Source organism: Podarcis gaigeae (genome assembly GCF_964106915.1).
Source record: "Podarcis gaigeae genome assembly, chromosome: Z".
Lineage (NCBI taxonomy): Eukaryota > Metazoa > Chordata > Lepidosauria > Squamata > Lacertidae > Podarcis > Podarcis gaigeae.
In genome coordinates, this window is record NC_139691.1 from 29,567,020 (window position 1) to 29,591,160 (window position 24,141).

General features: G+C 43.7%; 1 long non-coding RNA gene across 1 annotated transcript; it reads right to left on the bottom strand.

The window, feature by feature from the left end:
- Window positions 1-273: 273 nt before the first annotated feature.
- LOC310836864 lies at window positions 274-19,498 on the bottom strand. Its single transcript, XR_014560278.1, has 3 exons — window positions 19,310-19,498; window positions 4,862-4,927; window positions 274-699 (listed from the first exon to the last, which is right to left on the bottom strand). It is a non-coding gene; the product is annotated as an uncharacterized lncRNA (long non-coding RNA).
- Between the last annotated feature and the right edge of the window lie 4,643 nt (window positions 19,499-24,141).

The window sequence follows — 24,141 nt, forward strand, 5'->3', positions numbered from 1 at the left end:
TTCACCAACAGTCGTTTCTCAGGTAAAACTGTCACTGACATCATTAAGAATGATTTCTGATGAGGAGCGATATAGGTGCATTGCTGTGCATAAGAACAAAATGCCCTGGTTTTTGTGTGTATGTCTTCTATGATATTCATTTCCTCCTTTGGAGGGAAGGAAAGTGTGTGTGTGCTTACTTGTGTAAGTAGGCAGGCAGGCAGGCAGGCAGGCAAACAGATACAATACTTGCTTTTATAACTGTGACAAGCAGGCATTTATTTATGTCAACATTCATATCAATTTAGAATTCAATGCATTCTTAACCTTGATGAACAGCAACAGGAGGCATAATCTGTGTACCTGTGTGCACAAATAGTGGAGTTGTATGTCTGTACAGTTAATCACATGTAGTATTCAAGAACTATACAGTCCATGTACCCACGTACACAATAGTTGAGCTATACAAATCAAGCAGCTATACACAAACACTAGTATATGTGTAGAAGCAGCTTGTAGATGCATTCAGTGTAATTCAATCTAACAACAACATCAGTTGGGGGTGGGTGATGGACAAACAGGGTGTCAGGTTTGGGCCATGGGTGGCTGTAAGAAATGAGGGAGGAGCCAATGAAGAAAAGCCGTAGAGCAAGCCAAAGTGAAGGGCTAATCAGGAGGCAAAGACAATGAGCACTCCAGAAGAAAGGGCTGAAGGAAAATCTGGAAGACAAGATCAGAGAATAAGCCAAGAGTCAGGGCAAAGAGCAAGAAGATAAATAAAAAAGCACACCAGTGCTCATGAAAATCATGTTGCAGAAGCAAGCCTGGAAAAAGGAAACCCTTTATATTCTTTCTGTTCCTAAGGAGCCACTGATCAGCCTGGGTGGGCCACTGTAGGAAGCTGCCCCATGGCAAGTCCGACCATTGCTCCACCTAGGTCAATATTGTTTACCCTGACTGTCAGCAGTTCTCCAGGATTTCAGGCAGAGGATATTTCCAGCCCTCCCTGGAAATGCCAGGGATGGAACCTAGGAGCTTCTGAATGGAAAACAGACACTCAGACACCGAGCTTTGGCTGTTCCCCTAAGGTGGAGTGAGTCTTGAAAATTATTCACTAAGAAGGTTGCCACCTGCATTTCTGTGGTTCATCACACAATGCAAGCAGGAGTGGCCAGCTTGGGATGGTAGTGCCCCTGCTGCTTAGTTAGATGTTGGTGTGGGGTGTGGGTGTGTAGGTTGGTGGTGAGGTTGAGGTTGTGTGGGCATACCAGCAATTGTGCCAGATTGTCTTGGGCAGTGTACTCACTCAACTTCAATTTCACCACTGCCCTCCTCTGCACCACTCAGGTAAGCAACAGGGACACCACTGCTGAGAGGGCAACTCTGTGATTCTGCCCTTCCATGTGAACCGCTCCTGCAACACAGTCACACATGGAAACAAGCATCTATTGGCATGGACTGCAATTCAAGATTCTGACAAAATTTAACCTTGAAAGCCCTAATCCAGATTGGGACTTGCAAGGCTGCCTTCTCCTGTATGAATCTTAGAACCTCAGGTTGTGCAGTGGATCACTGTGCCTGGCTATTAACCAGAAGGTTGGTGGTTCAAGCCCCACCAGGAGTAGCTGTGGACAGGATTCCTGTACAGCGGTACCTCAGGTTAAGTATTTAATTCGTTCGGGAGGTCTGTTCTTAACTTGAAACTGTTCTTAACCTGAAGCACCACTTTAGCTAATGGGACTTCCTGCTGCTGCTGTACCGCTGGAGCCCGATTTCTGTCCTTATCCTGAAGCAAAGTTCTTAACCTGAAGCACCATTTCTGGGCTAGCGGAGCGTGTAACCTGAAGCGTATGTAACCTGAAGCGTATGTAACGTGAGGTAGCACTGTATTGCAAAGGGTTGGACTAGATGACCCTCTGGGTGGGGTTGCCGTATTTCAAAAAGCCTGGACACAAAAGTTATTTTTGAGCCATCTTTAAGGAAATTCTCCCAAAAATAAACACTTCTGACAAGGGTTGCCATACATCTGGCTATTTCTGATGGACGAATCTCAGGTGTGTCCGGGGAGACCTGGACATATGACAGCCCTACCTCTGGGTCCCTTCCTGCTAACAATTCTGCGATTCATTTTTGAGATCTACTATTGAGAGCATCTTGTGACTGCCTTCTGAGGCACGCTTTGTTGCAACGTGTGACAGGGGTTTTCCATCACAAAAATGTGTATGTGAAACTACTTGCCCTGAAAGATTAGACCAAGGATGTGGAACCTTTTTTAATCAGAAGGTCACATTCCTTTTGGGATCCACATGCCATGGTAGGTGGGAACATAGGCAAAAGTGGGCAAAACAACACGTGCAAATTTTACCTTTGCAAAGTAGGCTATTTTTTTCACCCATGCTGTATCTGCATTATGCATTTAAAGTACTATGATCCCACTTTAAATAGACTTGGCTTCCCCCAAAGAATTCTGGGAGATGTAGTGTGTTACAGGTACTGAGAGTTGTTAGGAGACCCATATTTCCCTCACGGAGCTACAACTTCCAGAGGGATCGACTGTTAACCTACACTTAGAACTGTAGCTCTGTCAGGGGAATAGGAGTTTCCTAACAATTCACAGCAACCTGAACATAACAAAGTTCCCAGGATTCTTTGGGAGAAGCTATAACTGTTTACAATGGTATTACAGTAATACCTCCGCGAATGTCCGCCTTGTCTAGCGTCCATTCCAGTGAACATTCGTGGCAAACCCGGATTTACCGGAACAGGTTGCTTCCGGGTTTGCCGCTCATGCATGCACAGAAGCGATAAATCGTGCTTCACGCATGGGCAGAAGTGCAAACTCCTCCACGCACGTGCACAGATGCAGCACTTTGCCCTGTGTCCTTTTCGGCCAGCGGCTGGGGCTCTGGAACTGATCCCGGCTGCAGAACAAGACACGACTGTATACTGCTTTAGATGTATAGTGCAGATGGAACCTAAGTGTTTATATGAAGACTTTTGATTAAAATTAAATTTAAACATTAACTGGTGTTTTTCAATACTGTTCGATACAAATCTGTGGGGTTTTTTTTTAAGTAAACAAAAACAAACAAGAAAAATGAGGATACTTCCTTCTCATTCCAAATATTGAAAGTCTCACTAATGTTTTAAAATAATCTCTTTCTGAACAATGGAAGCAAGAATGTTTCCACTGGAAGATTATAATTCAGGAAATGTTCACCTTTGCCTACAAAGTAAACCAAGTCAGTGTCCTATTTTTAAAGTGATTGGGGGGAGCCTCAAATTTAATTTGGCATTTCACCTTTGTAATTAAGAGCCATCTGTCTTTATTTCTTTATCCTAGCTCTGCCTCTTTGCCTGGATTCTTGTCGGGAGATGAATGGAACTTATGGAATAAGTTCAATACACTGAAGAGAAAGCTACCACATTATAAATGAACATTCATAGCAGTTATGAATGAAGTGGCCAAATGGTTGCATCTCAGCGAGTCACCAACATTAGTACTTCATAACAAAATTTAGGACAGAAATGTAAGGGCACTTTACAAATTTATTTATTTTATTTACATTATTTATAACCCACTCTTCACAACCTCAGAGTAAGAAATAACATCAAAACAATACAATAAAGCAATGTTTCAATTAAATACAAACTAATGTGAAACCAATACTATACTAGCAGCATAACTACATCAGCTCAACAATGGGTACCACTTTCATCAAAAGCATTGATGAATAGTGACAGGTTCACCAGGTGCTGAAAATCCCAGCAATACTGGTGCAACATACACTTGAGAAAATAGAGCAGTTCAAAGCTGGGGGGGCCCACTATTGAGATATCTAAAAGTTAAGGATCAGAGATGGGGGGTGTTGGTGGTGAACAGCATCAAGTCAGCAATCAAATTTCATTCATTGGTGTCCAGTTATACACAAGCAGGTACTCTACAATATTAGACCATAATAAGTGGCCAGTCTCAGTTATGTGGAGTGCTTAAACAGGTGCATATTGTTATGTACTGAAGTTCTCACCCTGGGCCAGCAGGGGGATACTGTAGATGGTTATGCAAATAAGGGATCGAAAGTGACATTCAGTGATTGGATAGTTACAGAAAGCGGTTACAGTTGCGTTGTAGTGGAGCTCTATATAAGCAGGCTGGCTGAACCCTTCAGTTCAGTTCTGTCCTGGCCTGTGAATAAACAAGAGGTGTTTGAAGAATCGCTGTGTCATCTGATACGTTCACCCACAACTTAACACATATTCCACTCAACACTTGGGATAGTCAAGCCTATCAATTCTGATTTTTCTCTGTTACACATTTTCCCAGTCTTATTTTCAGTTCACCACATTTCTTCAACAGTCTGCTTAAAAGAAAAAGAGTCCCCATCAGCATATCTGTGTATATTTATCCTAATATGCATACTTCTGTATGCAATTTTGCCTGATGCACCTTGTTTGTTTCCCCAAACAAATTCTCCTAATAATGCATATTTGTATATTATATGCATTTTAATGCACACTTTCCCATAATACATATCTATTTTTGCACCTTTTATATTTGATTGGAGAACTAAATTGCAAAATCCATGGAAATGAAAAGTTCAAAGGATGACTGAACTTCAGAACACATATTGTTGCAGAAAAGTTAAGTTTGCATTAACATGCTAGCCAAACCATATTTCTCCTTCATCCCTACTCAATTCATGAGATGGTCAGTGCAGTGACATTAGTACTGGAGGTGGGGGGGGGCTGCTCCAGCCCCCCATTGCATGATTATCTGGACATGAATGCACATATGACTATACCAAGCTTCTACTTTACATGGTGTTTTACCACTGGGTCAAAAGCATGAGTGCAGAAGGGAAATGGCATACAGTTCCCTTACCTTTCTTTATTGTCTCCTCTGTGCTGAATGACAGCCTACAAGCCTTCTGGGCAAAGTTTGATGGTGCTATATAAAATAAGAACAGCAGAAATAACAACAAAGGATGAGAAGAATTTTGGTGCACTATATTCAGAGACTGTCCTCCAGAGAGGGCACTACAGTAGTCTGGTCCAGTAATAACTGGTTCATGTATGACTACAGCTGGGTCCACTAAGGTCAAATATTTTCCTTCTGCCCACAGTTTTTTCTGGATCCAACCTCAAGATACTACAGCTCAATATGTCAGGCCCACATGTTTTATGAAACTCCCCCTCCCCATGACGCAACCGAAGCTTGTGCCCACACCTAGTAAATGACAACTGAACAATCCTGATTTTGCAGTTCCAGCCTTGCAAAGAAACAAAAAACTATAGGCTGTGCTTCAATGAACTCTCTCTACTGATTTTCTTTCTGTGTCTTTTGTGTTTGCTTGTACTAGTGTGGTTTTTAGCAGGTGAGGTAGGGTGGTTGAGTATGTGTTCGCATTTGGCAAATTGTGCTGTTTTCTTCCTATCTGCTTTCAACTTTTCATTGTTGGGCATGGTCTTCCGCCTTAAAAAAAGAAGAAGCAATGGTAAGACCTTAAAAAAAACACAAGGGGTGGTATTAATGGAGGGTGGGTATAGATGGCAAGTTGCTTGCATATGAGTTGGTTCATGCCGACACTAAACCTCATGAACTCTGTGATTTGTAGAATTCAACTTAATGAAGCTTTTCAATAAACTGGATCTAAAGGTTCCCTATCCCCAAGAGAAGGAATCTTTCACCTATAGAAGGAGATGTATTTTCAGAGGAGGGGAACCTTTGGGTCTATTCCCTCATCTCTTCGAAGCCAGTGGCAGCAGTGATTCTCCAAACATAAAAGCAATGGCAAAATTCCCTCTGATGGCCATTTAGCACATTTTTAAATCCTCACATCTATAAGCAAGTTGGTATCCTTGCCTCTCTGAGCCGAATAATATAACTTAATTTCAGCTTTCTGATCATAACAATTCAAAGGGAATGTTATGCAATTTATTCATCTTTGCTTGCAGGAATTCATCAAACAATCGCAGCTTAATGCCCCAGTTTCCCTCCCTATTTGCACAGATGAAGAATTATACCAGCTCCAGCTCAGCAAGGGATAGCAGCATTAAAGACGCTGCATGGGGAATTTTTCCACTCATATTGCTAAAATCCTTCTCAAAGCCTCTATTGCTATTGAGGTAGCAAACACCAGCCTCTCCACCGCAGGGGCTCCCAGTCCCGTGGCATTAACCAGGAGAGATAGGAGGCAAAGAAATTGTAAATCTCTAATGAGCCATGCAACCAACCTGAACTGGGCTTGTTCCCTTCGCCTTTCTAACCCTGCCAATATAATCCTGCTAACCTCTTCCCCTTTTGCTGGGTTTAGACTGAGGCTGGCCCAAAATTTGCCTCAATTCTTCCCACAAAATATTTCCAGTCCCTGAAGAAAATGGGGGACTGATTTTCTACTACTCATGTCTCATGCTTTTCTCATTTTAAGTCTTTTTAGAGCAGAGGCATGGAGACAAATCCTGCAATCTGCTTTTCTTACTGTGCAATGCATAAGACACCAAGAGTACTTTATAAAACATTCTTGGCTGACCCTATCTTGGGCAGGTTGTTGGTTAATGGTCTAAGATGGTTGATGTTTCAGTACTGGGAGCATATGACTGATGGTTGGGGATCTCTGTATTTTTGAAAGAGGTGATACCCCTCCAGCTGAGGAGAAAGTACAGCTGTGTTTGAGAGGGAGTGAGAAGGTGCTCGTGCAGAAAAAGGGCTTATAATTGGTGTAGAATAGTGGGTAGACATGGCAGACGACACAGCGATTTCTCCAAAGCAGCTCTTTATTTTGTAAGCTGGAACAGAAAACTGAACTGCAAACAGCTCAGCTGGCCTGCTTTTATAGGCAGCCAGCTATCAACATTGTAGCAACAACAACCCAGGGTTTCCCGCCTAAAATAACTGACGTGGACCTGAGTGAAAACTATCTACAGTATCCCCCTGCTGGCCCAGGGTGAGAACTTCAGTACATAACAATTGGAGTGTGTCTGGGGGAACAAAACCCACCCTACTGTTAGACAAAGTGAGGCAATGGTTTTGTTAGTCAAGAAATGCAGCAAATTCTTTACTTCCTTTAATTTATTGTAGTGTATGTTCTTCCCTGCTAGAGATGAAGAAGAAGAACACTTCTGGGATCTTCTGTCTCAGCTGGCCTTGGGTACCATGTTCCTTGTCTTATTGTGGGTGGGAGTTGCCACCACAAACAGCAAAATATATTGGGCCAGCTTTGCTGGTTGTGTGCTAAGGGTTTCTCTTGCCCAGTGTATGTAGTATTACCATGGTGGAAGGATCTGTCAAATTTGGTTCTCTCTGTTTCTTGTTTTTCTGGTCTTAAATACAGTCCTCCAGATTTGCATTAAAAAAAAAATCCTCATGAAATTTCTTCAATATTTTATTGTGGATTTCTTCTATTGTTAAAAAACATTTTTGCCTGCAGTCTGACTAATGTGCATGATTTTGCAAGCAATTTCTTTTAATATAATGCATTTTTATATTCTGTTTTCACTGATGTATGCATTTCCTATGCACATTTCTGCCTAGTATGTGCATTTTAGTAAACATGCACCTCCCCTTCCACTCTACAATGTCCTCCCTCTGTTTTGTTTTCTGTACTGTAGAAATTTAAACTGTAAGTTCCTGTTTGTTTGTGTTGTGTTTTCTTTCTATGTGTGATAATGTTATGCTACAAAGCACACTGGATATTACTTGCATTATATAACAGTACTGTCAGGTGCTTTGGGACTCCCACAAAATTCTGTACACCAAATCTACACAAATAAATGCCAGCTAAGGAATTTCTCTGTTGCCTGTGTCTTTCACAGCTGGCAGACTCGTGGACTTCCTGTACTTCCACCCACTGGAGGAAGAAGAGGAGTGGGGGGCCAGCGCGATCCCATTGGGTGCTATCGTGGCTGCCCCCCCACCCGTGCTGGGTGCCACAGGTGGCATGTCACGACCCCAGGACACGCGCCAGCCTTGCCCCTACCTGCTCTCCACTACCCCCCGGTGCCGGAGCATGAAGCTCCACCACTGCTTCGCCTGCCCACCAGTTTATTCATTTTTCTGCTGCTGCATTGCTAAAGCGACTGTATTGCTTTCTTCCAGCTTCCCTGGTTGTCATCAATAATTTCCCTGCATCATCCAGCGTTGGACTATGACAGTCCTCCATCTTAAGTGACATCATTTCTGACTCTGGCAGGCTTCTGTTCATAAACCTTCTTGAGATGCATGATGACTCAGTGGGAAATTACTGGCTTTTTGACATTGCTTGGCCAATTTCTCTGGCTCTGGCTCTCCTGAAATTTTCAGCTCCCCACCCCCGATTTATGCTGTGAAACGTTTTGGAAGCGCTTTATTTCTCCAGCAGCATGATTTGATGGTCAACTTACTAAGGCAAAGACTGCTGTGCTGGAGTAATGAAGCAACTCAGGAAAATGCAACCCCAATGTGCAACACTTTATATATATTCTACATACATACATACATACATACATACATACATATGCACATACATAATTGTATTTCTACGCTACCTTTCCACAGTTCGAACCATGCTCAAGATAGTTAACAACATGAAAAAATACATAACTACAACATAGTAACAGTAGTAGTAATAAATAAAGCATTAAAAGGCACAACAAAACTGAACAATCTAAAATAAAGATACAAAAACCAACAACAGCAACAACCTCCTTCCCAACAAAACTATCCAAACAATACCCTAGCCCAAGATTCTGTTAAGCAGCTTCACCCAGGCCAGGTGGGAAAAAACCTACAAGGCAGGGAGCAGGTCTTCCGGGACTTACAGCCCTATTCTCTTGACTGTGATTTAACTGTTTCAATAGAATTGTAGAGTTGCAAGGTATCCCAGGGGTCAAGGTATCCCAGGGTAATAAATCTAATTAATAATAATATGGACAGAGAAGGTTGGGTTGAGTTGAATAGGGCAGTCACATCACTGATCTCTTTTCTATCCTGGTCAACAAGATCAGCCCTCCTGCTCCCCTTTGCATGAATGCAAAACTGCAATAACAAAAATAGGAGCTTTGCCTTGAGGACTAATTAACTGCAGTAGCCATGTGTGTGTCCATAAACTGAGGAGTGACCAAAGTACATATTTCTTTGTTTTTCTAGTAGGGGAGGGGTGTTTGGTTTGATAGAGTTCCAATATCAGGGTGAAGATCTATGAGTCTTACCATCAGTGGTGTTTGCTTTCTCACTTTCCAGCCTTGCAAAACAACAACAATATGCCCTTTATTATATTATGCAAAGATGGTTTGCGCTACAAATGTTGCAACCTAATTGGGACGCAAAACTTGTTAAAATCTAACCACAGACCAGCTTCACAGAGCAACTCAGAACAAGAGAGCATTGAACTGATTCACTGTTCTTAACCTCTGCCCTTCCTGGGAGCTAAAAACTGTTCATGTCAAGCTTTTAAGCTGGAGAACCTCAAGACCTTCCCAAAGAAAGAAGGATGATAATTTAGAGCATCAAGGACTATATAAACCAAAATCTCCATTCAAGGTGGTCAAAGTTGGCATTTACTGGCAGGTATCAATCAGCAACTGGTAAGTGACCAGAAATTCTTCACATGGAATTTTTTTCTGTAGGAGAAAGGGAGGAAAAACAGCTGGAAAGCAATCATAACAAGAGCCTTGCAGAGCTTAGAGGAATATGAAGTATAAAGAGATGATTATTTCCTGTGGATATTGATGATGAATTGAAGGGGATCTGGAGCAAATAAGAAAAATGACTGCCCTCAGAGATGTCTGAACTTGCCTTGCTTCAAGGTTAAAGGGGGTGGTGGAAGAAACATCCTTCCTGGAACACCTGAGGCCTCAGCATAAGGAGAGTACTAAATATCTGGGTCACAAGTAATCAGAAGTTAGAACTTCCTCTTGGCCCCTTTTCATTTAATTAATCCTTCCTCCAGTTGGACAATGTGGCGACAATGTTAGTTATTACAGGGGACATTTTACAGAGGAAATTAATTCATGTCAAAGAAATTGCATGATGTGCTAAGTAGCAAGATAAATAAGCAAACTCTGTCTCCCTTCCTTTAAAAAAAGAAAAGAAAAAAGACCCTGCTTGGGTTGCCTTACTGAAAGGCTACCCACAGGGAGTCTTACTTCTGTAAACCAGTTACTGTAGTAGATATAATCAGAGTTTGTGTTGAAGTTGTCGATCTTTTCTTCATACAGTACTTTGAGTGAATGGCTTCTACAAACCATGAAAGGTTTGGCGATTAAAAGGGAGGGTGTGTGTACAAAACCCCAAGAGGGTCTTCTGCCTGTGAGTGATCTCATGAGGAACAGTGATTTTACCCACTTTTATTTGTTTGTGGAAGATTATGCAATGCAAAAATCCTGCATTTATTCAGCAAATCAAGCTACAGTGAAACAGGCCAAGGGGAGGGAGGAAGATTGCCTGTCAACCACTATCCAGAATTCTGCATCAGCCTTTCCATGCTGGACAATGTACTGCCAATGCAAAGCAACCCATGGCCACATTTACACCATACATTTAAAGCACCACGACACCATTTTAACAGTTGTCGTTTGCCCCCTCAAAGAATCCTGGGAACTATAGTCTGGTAAGATGCTGAAAGATGGTAGAAGATACACCCACCCAAGCTATAATTCTCAGAGTGGTTTAACAATCAATCCTGTTGGACTGTGGGAATTATAATTCTATGAGGGGAATAGGGGTTGTGTAGCAATTTTCAGCATCCTTAACAAACTACACTTCCCATGATCGTTTGGGGGAAAGCCATGATTGTTCGAAGTGGAATGATAGTGAATGTATAGTGTAGGTGTTGTTTGTTTGTGGCATCCATCTGTCTCAAGAAACCATGGATTATGCTTCTGCCTTCCAGGGATGAAGTCAAATCGCTGTGTTAGCAGCACCAAAGTGACCTCCATGGGCTGCCCAGATGACAAAACCTCACTGATGTGGTCCAAAGGAAATCAGAACAATGCATTTGGCACAAGCTTGGCTGAAGGACGTAGGCGTATAAGGCGCCACCCAGACGTAGGTGTCTTGGTGGCTGAAGACTGAAGGCTGAAAGAAGTAGGTGCCACTCAGACATCTTAGGGACTCCACTCCATATTTGTGTGGGGTTTACTCCATAGCCTTTTATTCTCCCAAAGATATCCCACAAGGCAGCAGAGGTTTAGGATCAGAGTTTTCCTTCTCCTAGATGGGCTACCTTTCCAGGTTGATGAACCCCATCTGCCCCTCACTTCCCTCTACAGCATGTGGAGAACCTGCCTTATTGACTGCTGGACCCACTGTTGGTCTCATCTGCTCAATCTTCCAGAGCCTGTCTCTGCATGCAGGGGAAGTTCCTATCTCACTAAGGGTTTGAGACCCATCGGCTACCCTCATCTGGTTTAGGCAGTCAGTCGAAGCAGTTCCTGGATTGTGGCCACTGTTGCATGCTTCTAGGAGCCACAGGCAGTGCCGGATTACCAAATAGGCAGAGTAGGCACCGGCCTATGGGCTCCACACCTATTAAGGGCCCCATGACAACAGATGAAAATAATATTGATTTGATCTAGAAAGAAAATTACAATCAAGCTTTCTTAGTTCAATGTTATCTCACTAGAGTGTGCACACATGAAACCTCAAGATACGAAGCTCTTTGTGGGTTAGTGTGTCACATGTTCCCGCTGACTCCAGATCCTGGTAGAATATTTGCAAGTAGCCCAGTAGAAGCTTTGAGATAATTTGTAAGGGCTCCCCCCTCAAGATTTCTACTACCTAGGGGCCTCCACAGGGTTTAATCCGGCACTGGCTCCAGTTGAGAGCTGAGTGCAGGATGGGAACCAAAGGTGGACAAATTACCGAAGAAGGAGCATGACGTGTCCCCCACCAGAGGTACTACCCCCTCCCGCAACACCCCGTACATCCTTGTGTGGATGTGGCTCCTGGCATTAAGAGAAATGGAGCATGTACACATCACTGCTTTGTGGAGAATTAGATGCTAGAAGGAAGGAATTTGCTTCATCAGTGATTACAGGTCCCTGGGAATTTTCCACAAACATAGGCAGCACCACCAGCTTCCCACCTAACGCATCATGCACAGGTATGACCACCCCAGGACATATTTATTAAGAATTTAAGAATTACAAAAAAGAAAAGAAAAAGAATTAGACATAACAAAACAATACAATAAAATACAGAAATAAAAACAGTTCATATACATAACAAGACAAAACAAAAACAATTAAAAACACATCCAGTACTTTCAATATTATTATCTTTCAGTTACTTGTTTCCGCGACCTCCTCACACCTCCCTTTTTTGTATTCCACTTCAATTGATTGTTTCAGCAAATCCTTTCCATCTTCCTAAATTTTCTGTCCTATAATTTATCTTAACACATTCTAACCTTATTTTTCCCTTTAATCCATTTACCATCTATTGTACTTAATTCTTTATAGCATTTCTGCTAAAGCCATGTAACTTCATTCCAACATCTTTCTAACATTCATTAATTTTACAATATTTCTGTAGGTAATCTTTAAATTTCTTCCAATCTTCTTCCACTGACTCTTCTCCCTGGTCTCGGATTCTGCCAGTCATTTCCGCCAATTCCATATAGTCCATCAACTTCATCTGCTATTCTTCCCGGGTGGGTAAATCTTGTGTCTTCCAATACTTTGCGATGAGTATTCTTGCTGCTGTTGTTGCATACATAAAGAAAGTTCTGTCCTTCTTTGGCACCAATTGGCCGACCATGCCCAGGAGAAAGGCCTCTGGTTTCTTCAGGAAGGTATATTTAAATACCTTTTTCATTTCATTATAAATCATCTCCCAGAATGTCTTAATCCTTGGGCACGTCCACCAAAGGTGAAAGAATGTAACTTCAGTCTCATTACATTTCCAACATTTATTGTCAGGTAAATTATAAATTTTTGCAAGCTTGACTGGTTTCATGTACCACCTGTAAATCATTTTCATTAAATTTTCTCTTAGGGCATTACATGCCGTAAATTTCATACCTGTGGTCCATAACTGTTCCCTGACACCCATCATAAAGTTGTGTCCAACATCTTGTGCCCATTTAATCATAGCAGATTTCACCGTTTCATCCTGAGTATTCCATTTCAACAGCAAGTTATACATTCTTGACAAATTCTTAGTTTTGGGATCTAACAATTCTGTTTCCAATTTTGATTTTTCCACCTGGAAGCCCAGTTTTTTGTCCAAATTATATGCCTCCATTATTTGGTAATAATGGAGCCAGTCTCGCACTCTGTTTTTTAATTTTTCGAAGCTCTGCAGTTTTATTGTGTCTCCATCTTGTTCCAAAATTTCCCAATATTTCGGCCATTTGGCCTCCATATTGAGTTTTTTCTGAGCCTTCGCTTCCATTGGTGACAACCATCTTGGGGTTTTATTTTCTAACAAATCCTTGTATCTCATCCAGACATTAAACAGTGCTTTTCTAACAATATGGTTTTTAAACACTTTGTGTGCTTTAACCTTGTTGTTATGTACTGAGTTGAATAGGATCCAAACTGCAGCAGTCTCATTGGTCCTAGAACAATAGGCTCCAAAAGGCAGCAGTCTGATTGGTCCTAGAACAATAGGATTCAGAATGCAGCAGTCTGATTGGTCCTAGAACAATGCAGCAGTATGATTGGTTAGCAGGAACCACCCAATCATGCTCCAGATAGCAGTGAATCCACAACCTGATTGGCTTACAGTAGAATCCCAGAATTAGCCAATCATGTGCAGCCTATTGTGTAAATAATGTATATAAAGCAGATACTTTGAGGGGACTTGCATTCATTCCTCCTCACCACTATGAGCTGAATAAAGAGCATGAAATCACTTTGCGACTCTGAGTATATTTCACTGGCGACGAGGATGGGATCCTGCTGAGCTGACTGCCACACACAGCACCGCAGCACCGCCACCTGCCGCACCGCTGCCTTGCACCGTGTATCCAGGCTTCAGCTCCGGGACACAAGGAACTCAGAATGGCAACTGACAGCAGCTTCTCGCCGTTCAACCCAGCATCTGGAGACTGGGAAGCATACGCCTCCCGTTTCACCTTCCTCCTAGAAGCCAAAGGGGTCACCGACGAAGAAGACGCCAAGAAGAGGGCAATCTCCGGGACTTCCAGAAACGTAAGGTCCCCACAATGGGGGTGGGGACCTTCAGGGTGCAATACCGAGGGCGGACGCGGCAACTGGACTTGCTCGTGGTCAAGGGCCCCTACATTAGCTTACTGGGATTGGCATGGTTTGGACCACTGGGGCTAGCCGTCACCGGGGTGAACCACATGAGCTTACAAGTGGACGTGGACGCCATATGCAAGGAATTTCCGGGGGTTTTCGATGGAAAATTGGGACAGTATACGGGGCCCCCCACTGCTCTACAGCTTGACCCCACAGTATGACCGGTCAGGCTCAAGGCCCGCCGGGTCCCGTTCGCCCTGAAACCCCGTATAGACAAGGAATTGGACCGACACGTGGAGCAAGGAGTGCTGGAGCCAGTGCCTAATGCCCCCTGGGAAACCCCAATTGTCACACCCGTCAAGCCTAATGGTTCGGTCAGCATCTGCGCAGACTACAAATGTACCATAAACAAGGCTCTCACGGCCCATGCATACCCAGTGCCAGTGGTCAGCCATGTCCTTGCCACCCTGGCTGGGTCAAAATTTTTTGGCAAGCTGGACTTGGCCCAAGCATATCAACAGCTGCCAGTAGATGAGGCCACAGCAGAGGCACAGACGATTGTGACGCACAGAGGAGCGTTCAGGGTAAAGCGGCTGCAATTCGGTGTCAGCGTGGCACCAGGCATATTCCAGAATCTAATGGACTCTCTCCTTAAAGGGATTCCTGGTGTCACCCCCGTCTTCGATGATGTGTTGATTGCCAGGCCCACACCAGAGGAGTTTGAGGACCGCCTCCGCACCGTTCTGCACCATTTCCAGATGGCGGGTCTCAAGGTGAAGCGGGAAAAATGTCTACTAGGAGTGCCTCAAGTGGACTTTCTGGGATTTATGGTGGACGCAGAAGGGGTCCACCCGACTGGGGACAAGGTACGGGCCATTTGTGATGCCCCAGCGCCCAAGAACAAGACTGAACTTCAAGCCTTCTTGGGACTATTGAACTTTTACCATTCCTTCCTTCCCCACAAGGCGGCGGTAGCGGAGCCCTTACACAGACTCCTGGACAAGCGGGCCCCTTGGGTGTGGGGCCAGCGCCAGGAGGCCGCATTCCAGGCAGTCAAGGACTTGCTTGTCTCAAATTCGGTCTTGGCACACTTCGACGAGAGGCTGCCGGTGGTGCTAGCATGCGACGCCTCGCCCTATGGCATCGGCGCTGTCCTGGGACACCAACTCCTGGATGGAAGAGAGGTACCGGTGGCATACTTTTCCCAGACACTCAACGAAACCAAGCGGAACTACTCGCAAATCGACAAGGAGGGTCTGGCAATCGTGAAGGGAGTAAAAAAATTCCATGATTTCTTGTACGGGCGGCCCTTCACCGTGGTGACTGACCATAAGCCGTTGCTTGGCTTGTTTGCCCCGGAAAAGCAGACCCCCCAAGTGCTGTCTCCTCGCGTCCTCAGGTGGTCAATTTTCCTTGCCAGCTACCAGTATGCACTGATTCACCGCCCTGGAAAGGCGATGGGCCATGCGGACGCCCTCAGCAGGCTACCACTACCGGAAACAGGCCCCGACCCAGCACCTGCACAAGAGGTTATGAGCCTGGAGCTGCTTCCCGACCGCCCCATTCAGGCAAAAGAAGTTGCACACCATTCCAAGAAAGATAGGGTAATCTCCCGGGTCCTGGACTGGGTGTGGAGAGGATGACCCAGCAGCAGCCCCGGGCCAGAATTCGCTGGCTACACAACCCGCAAACATGAACTGTCAGCCCACAAGGGGTGCCTGTTATGGGGAAGCAGGGTCGTTGTTCCCCAGCCCCTCCGCAAAAGGGTCCTCACAGCCCTACACGAGACACACCCAGGGGTAGTAAGAATGAAAGCCCTTGCCAGGAGTTATGTGTGGTGGCCGGGGATTGACAGAGAGATAGAGGCCTGGGTCAAACACTGCCAGGCCTGCCAAGAATCCCGCCCAGATCCCCCAAGGGCCCCAGTCCAGTCCTGGGAGTCCGCCCGAGCACCATGGTCACGCCTGCATGTGGACTTCGCTGGCCCCTTTCAGGGGAAAACATTCTTCATAGTGGTGGACTCCTACACCAAATGGCTGGAAGTCGCACTGGTACCGTCCACTTCTACGTCCGCAGCCATCCGGATACTACGCAGGCTGTTTGCAACCCACGGGCTCCCTGACACTCTCGTCTCAGACAACGGGACTGCATTTACGTCAGGAGAATTTCAAACCTTCACAGTGCAGAACGCCATCCGCCACATCCGTTTGGCGCCATTCCACCCGGCCACCAATGGCCAAGCAGAACGCATGGTGCGGACCACCAAGGACACCCTTCGCCGCATGACGCAAGGGGATTGGGAGTACCGCCTTGCCACATTCCTTCTAGCACAGCACAGCACCCCCAGCTCAACGACTGGCCGGAGCCCCGCTGAACTACTAATGGGTCGGCGCCTTGCAATCAGATTGGACCGCCTTCACCCCGATAGAGCTCAGGATGAGGTAGTGGTGGGGGAAGGCAGGAACCCCTGGACCTTCGAGGCCCAGGACCCAGTGTACGCAAAGAATTTTGAGGCAGGCCCTGCATGGGTACCCGCCACAGTCACCAGGGTCACTGGCCCTGTGTCGTACGAGGTGCTAACAGATGGGGGGGGCAATGCTGGCGCCGCCACTGCGACCAGATACGGCGACGATTCCCGGGACAAAACCAGGAGGAGGAGGACAGGTCAGAGGGGTCCCAAGGGAACAGTGGGGCAGTGAGGCCCATAGAGCTGCAGGGGCAAGCAGGAGAGGAAGAATCAGTAAATACAGAGAGGACCCGTGAGGCCGAAAGGACACCGGAACCAGATCCACGACTGAGCGAGCCGGCTGCGCCAGACCAAACAGTCCCATCACAGCCAGCATCCTTGGAACATGAGCCAGAACCTGAACCCCGGACCAGGGAACACCCCAGGCCGCAACGCACACGTAGGCCGCCGGCGTACCTTGAGGACTATGAATGTGACCTCCCGGGCAGGACTGGAACTTAGAGGGGAGGGGTGTTATGTACTGAGTTGAATAGGATCCAAACTGCAGTAGTCTGATTGGTCCTAGAACAATAGGCTCCAAAAGGCAGCAGTCTAATTGGTCCTAGAACAATAGGATTCAGAATGCAGCAGTCTGATTGGTCCTAGAACAATGCAGCAGTATGATTGGTTAGCAGGAACCACCCAATCATGCTCCAGATAGCAGTGAATCCACAACCTGATTGGCTTACAGTAGAATCCCAGAATTAGCCAATCATGTGCAGCCTATTGTGTAAATAATGTATATAAAGCAGATACTTTGAGGGGACTTGCATTCATTCCTCCTCACCACTATGAGCTGAATAAAGAGCATGAAATCACTTTGCGACTCTGAGTATATTTCACTTGTCATACCACAAATATGCATGCCAACCAAATACATTGTTAAAACCTTCTAAGTCCAGCAAATCAGTGTTTTCAAGAACACCCCAGGACATGGTTTGAGGGCACACAATACAGGAAGCTTTCTAAAGATGAGCAAGTCTGGGTAGGAGACCACGTGGGAGCCACACACCCTCCTTGTGCACACTGATATGGAAGAAAACCTCTCTCTACACACACACACACACACACACACACACACACACACACATGCTATGAAGAAAATAAATAAAATGCAGCTGTACAGAATGGGGAAACTTTGTGGGGGATGCCTGGATGAAGGTTAGAGAGGGGTCATTGAGAGCATGTAAAAACTAACCTACTATGCTTAGATAAAACTCAGATTGTCTGCTCCTCCCACTTTTGTCTCTGGCTCCACCCACTAATGGCATGTGGCCCTTGGAAGGTTACCCAAAATGGAATGTGGCCTTTAGGCTGCAAAAAAGGTGTTTCCCATATCTGGGCTGCTGCCCCGATAACCAAAGGATTGCAACAATACACCCTGGGGCCAGGCAGCACCTTCCTTGAATTTGAGGGTGCCCCTACACACCCCTTTGTACCCTGACTGAAGAAATGGTCAGGGAAATGACGGCAGCAGAATGTAACATACAATGATATTAATCTCTCTGTCCACTTTTGTTTCAAGCCCTGTGGCACATGAAAGGTAGCCTAAGAAGTGAATGTTGCCCTTGGAATGAATAAAAACTTCCTTGCTCCTGCCATATAGATAAGAGAAAATAACCACAAGGGCTACTGTTTCATATGTGTTTCTACTGTTTGGTATAGGTTTATATCTTTATGTGTATTTTTGTCTGTCTGTCTGTTTGTCTGTCTATCATCTATCTATCTATCTATCTATCTATCTATCTATCTATCTAATCTATATCTATCTATCTATCTATCTATCTATCTATCTATCATCTATCTATCTATCTATCATCTATCTATCTATCTATCTATCTATCTATCTATCTATCTATCTATCATCTATCTATCTATCTATCATCTATCTATCTATCATCTATCTATCTATCTATCTATCTATCTATCTATCTATCTATCATCTATCTATCTATCTATCTATCTATCATCTATCTATCTATCTATCTATCTATCTATCTATCATCTATCTATCTATCTATCGATCTATCTATCATCTATCATCATCTATCTATCATCTATCTATCATCTATCTATCATCTATCTATCTATCTATCTATCTATCATCTATCTATCTATCTATCTATCTATCTATCTATCTATCTATCATCTATCTATCGATCTATCTATCTATCATCTATCTATCTATCTATCTATCTATCTATCTATCTATCGATCTATCGATCTATCGATCTATCATCTATCATCATCTATCTATCATCTATCTATCTATCTATCTATCTATCTATCTATCTATCTATCTATCATCTATCTATCTATCTATCTATCTATCATCTATCATCTATCTGAATTTAGTATCTGACTTTTCTTTCCTCCACAGAACTTGTTAACTATGCAGACCAAAGTGTAGACCAAAGGAACTAGGCTTCTCATATACAAGGGATTTCGATTTTTTAATTTGATTTTTGTCTGTGATCCTAAGCTCCAAATCTGATAGCACTAACCCCCAAGTAAATACATTAAGCTCAAGCTCTTTCTCTATCAAGCCTTACACACATACAGAAAAAGAGAGGGGAGGTGAAGAGAAAGGCAATGAAAGCAGGACTTATCTGCGGATGTTCCTAGATGCAATCAGCCCACCTTTTTAATGCCCTTGCAATTCCAACCTGGGCATTCGTTCAGAGAAGACAAACCAACTTATTTGGCAGCATAATCCACCTCATGAATTTATGCCTCGCCTCTCCCCAGATTCAAGAGCCTGGAAACACACAATCTTCCCTGCTGCGTTTTTAAGTCTACATCCTCCCAGATACAAGATAAGGGCTTAATAGCTCCAATTCAGAGCTGTTTTCATATTCAGGCATAAGTTATGGATACGGCAACAGATCAGCACTTCTTGGCCATTTTTCATTGGCTCTGGTTCACTGCTTTAAACAGTCTGAGTCAAGGCCATGTTTTAACGCCATAGACGGTCTATTCAAATACCAGTATGACCACATTTTAAAAGCCACCCTGTACCACTTCATTGCCGCAGATGTCCTTTACATCTGGCTGGGGCCATTTCTCTGCATGTCAACAGTAATTCATTTTAACAGCTGTCTCTTTTGACAAGCTTAGTGTCAGACTCTAAAATGACAGGGTGACAGTTTTCCTTTTTCTTGAAACAGAGCATAGTGCAAATTAACTGTTCGGATGCAGGATCCCTGAATGCTTTGTGGAGGGGGGAGCGCAGTGCTCAGAACACATTGAATAGATTTGAGGAACCGCTTGCATTGGAGAACTAAAGATGCTTTAAAAAAGAGGGGGAGGACTCAAGAGGGCTTAACAAACTAGGGTACTTCTCATGCGATTCCTATCGGTACTTGAAACTGCGGAGCCCAGAGCACCTTAAATGCAGATGAAAGAGGCGTTGAAAATAAACAGTAGGAATTTGCAAACTAGTGCAATGGATAGATTTGCTGTCCTATGCAAATAGACAAGATAATGTCCTGCCTAGTGATTGAGCACAGTTAAAATGCTTGGTAATATATACCAGCTGATGGTTTCATAGGCATCAACCTACAAACAAACTGTGCGCACACCATTGCATGTAACTGTTTTCTCTCTTTCTCTCTCGTGCACACACATGCACACAACAAAACTACTGAGTGTGATAATTGCATCATTTCCATTAATGATGTTCAATCCAGCATGGGTGCCTGTTTTAGATCCACAATTATATCAAGCCCCTCCTTCTCTGGCATCCATTTTGGTGTATGTTGAGCTAATATATTTTAGGGGAGCAACTAGACATTTAACGATGACACAAGCTTTCAAGTCAGTTTTGTTTTTGACATCCGTCTGCCTCAAGAGACAATTGAAGAGTGCACCTTTGGAGGTGACGTCAAACTGTGCCTGCTGGATGGGACATGTTTTGTTGCAGTTGGGGCAGATGAAGGCGTCTGGTTCTGCTGTGGCAGATGCGCCATGGCATTTCTTCTCTCTGCTCCTCCCAGCAGTCATTTCTCCACTGGTCATTGCTGTGGATACACAACCTGACTTGTCCGTCTCCAGACACTTCAATCAGAACTGAGAGAACTGTAAGCTGTGGCAAACTGAGCATGCACAGATTTTTTAAAACTCAGAACTTCAAGCCATGGAATTGAGAAATCAAAAATCTAGGAAGAATTTCCCAGTAGCCAGTGCTTTAATAATGGCAATGTAGAATATACAATCCAGCTGTGTGGTTTTTATACCTGTTCTTCTAAAGTGCAAAAGGAATGGCTTGGGAGCCTGTGACAATCTCTCACCTGCTGGAGATTCCTCCAAAATGAATTACACTGATTTTTTTTTTTTTAAAAAAATGCATTCAATTCACTTGTACTAATACTGAAACTGGAACGTGAAGGAGGTAGGAGAAGGTAGGTCTCATAAAATTAAAATTAAAATTAAAAATAAGATAAAACACTGTAAATGTTTGGAACAACTAATTAGAAAAATGTGAACTTAACTATGGGAGAAGTTCTTAGAAAAAAACAACAACACTATTGTCAATTTGCCCAAATATAATGGAAGATTGGTATGTTATTTTCACCAACACATTCATTATTGCTACATTTCCCCATAATCTATATATAATGATTTTTTGGTTTGAGTACTGCATTGCAAAATTCAGAGGAGTGTGAATTTTGAAGGATAGATGTGTTTCAGCTGCATATTGTGTTAAGAAATGTGAAAATTACATTTATCCCACATCCCTTCAATCTACCCACCACAGATAGCACAACTCATCTGTACAGCCTCTGTTTTGCATGAAGAACATCCCAGGCTCAATCTGGGCCATCTCCAGGTAGGACTGAGGAAAACCCCTGCCTAAAATCCTGAAGAACTGCTGCCAGTTAGTGTAGAGAACACTGAGCTAAATGGACCAATGTTGTGACTAAACAGCTCCCTATGTTTTTCTTTTCTTTGGGGGGTAGCTTTTCAGTCAGACAGGTGTGATTTTATCTTGATGCACTGGGGCTCTGCATACAAGGTGCAGGCAGACTTCTGCTTAAGCCACAGCTAGTGAAGTGAAACCCAGCTTCCTCTAAACTAGAGATATTCTTGCCTGATCTGCCAGTGGGACTCATGCTGTGTACACATACTGTGCTCTATAAATAGTAATGTCTTCTCTCCACGGAAAAGGCTATTGGAAGGGAAAATAATCCTGTATAGATGCCAAGCAAGAGAAAACTGGTCCCATTCTCCACTCTGCAGGGAAGCTGGAGCACTGAAAACTCATGAAAAGTAGAAGGGATCGCGTGGGGAGAAACTCCTTCATGCTTCATATACCCCAGCTATATTTCAATCGGTGCAGTGCCTGCTTGTTTCTATTTGTCTATTAAATATGCATACAGGCAAAGCAGAGGGGATGGGTCATAACTCAGTGGGAGAGCATAAGCTTTGCATGTCAAAGGTCCAAGGTCCAATCCCTACCATCTCCAGGTAGGTCTCAAAAAGCCCATTGTCTAAAACCCTGTCTAAAACCCTAAAACATCTGGCAGCCAATGTGTTGTTGTTGTTGTTGTTGTTATTTCTTTACCACCCTTCATCTATACAGTGGTACCTCAGGTTACAGACGCTTCAGGTTACAGACACTTCAGGTTACAGACTCTGCTAACCCAGAAATAGCACCTCGGGTTAAGAACTTTGCTTCTGGATGAGAACAGAAATCGTGTTCCAGCGGCATGGCAGCAGCAGGAGGCCCCATTAGCTAAAGTGGTGCTTCAGGTTAAGAACAGTTTCAGGTTAAGAACAGACCTCCAGAATGAATTAAGTTCTTAACCCGAGGTACCACTGTAACACAGAAATAAAAATCACTCATTAATAAATAAAACACAGCATAATTCACTAAGGGACTATGCACTGTGACACAGAACATTTAAGAACCAAACACCTCGACAAACAGGAATGTTTTAAACAGGTTTTAAGGCCACTAACAGGTATCCCCTAGGAGTGAATTCCAAAGCTGGACCACTGCCACTGAGAATGCCCTTTCCCATGACATCCTCCTCCTGGCTTCCATATAAACAGGGCACTTCTCACAGACTGTAATGCCCAAGTTAGCTGGTAGCAAGGAAGGTGCTTCTTGTGGTTCTTGGATCCTAAGTCACTCAGGGGTTTATATATATAGCTTCTCATGAACATTGGAATTGTAACGATAAGGCAGCATTGGCCATAAAAGTGAGAACTGCCAACAGGGATGGAGGAGAAATTCAATTTCATTTATGTTTTAATGGGAAACTGCCTGAATTGCACTACTCAAACAGGCAAAGCCAACACAACTAACCTTCAAAATCTACACCTTCTCAAACTCTTATGATGCAGTTCTGCAATCAAACCATGTGAAGAAAAAGGCATATGCTAGAGTAAAGTGTGCATAAAATTGCAAGCATTGGTGAAAATAACATTAAAATGCACTGTATTAAGTAAGATTGCTTGCAAAAAATAGTGCATATTAGTAAAAGAAAGATTAGTCAAAGATGCATACAAAATTGGGTTTACTAGGAGAAATGTGCACTAAAAGGCTGATAAATTTTCATGAGTGTGTAGAGATGATAGAGATAGAGAGATAGAGATAGAGATAGAGATGATAGAGCTCTAGCTAGAGCTAGAGCTAGAGAGCTAGAGCTAGAGCTAGAGCTAGAGCTAGAGCTAGAGCTAGAGCTAGAGCTAGAGCTAGAGCTAGAGATAGAGATAGAGATAGAGATAGAGATAGAGATAGAGATAGAGATAGAGATAGAGATAGAGATGAGACCCCAAATTATTGTAGAAATGTGGAGAACTGAAATTAAGATTAGAAAAATGAGTAGTGGAGAGCAACAGATTCATCCACCCCTACTAGTGAAGATTAAGTGTTTGTACTATTTCTTTCAGCTGTTGATGGTCTTAGGAGACCTAGGCCAAATGCTCTAGACTGGTCCCTAGAGCACCTGCCACATGAATCCATCTCCATTTGTTATGACACCACTGTGCTGGCAGTGCAATGGTCATGCACAATGTACAATGCCGTGGAAGGGAGCAACCAAAGCACTTGCAAAAATGTGAATGAAATAATCTGTAGCCTTTATCACCAGGCAAAGTAGAGTGCAATAGTGTTGAAGGGACTCTGGCTCCATTCGCTAAGATGGAAGCTCTGCTCTGAGTGTTCCACCATGAAGCTTAAAGAGAAAAGATTTTTTCTACAAGAAAACCTCAAAGCAATTCCAGAGGGTGTCTACTCTAAGTATAAAGTTAAAGAACTATAAGAAAGGATAGCCAGGAGCCTTGAAGTTACCAACTGGACAACAGACTGCTATATTGTTTTTAACACTTGATTGGGAGCTGCCCAGAGTGGCTGGGAAAACTCAGCCAGATGGGTGGGGTATAAATAAATTATTATTATTATTATTATTATTATTATTATGGCACATAGGTCACCTTGTCACAGTCTTCCTCACAGTGGTGACATG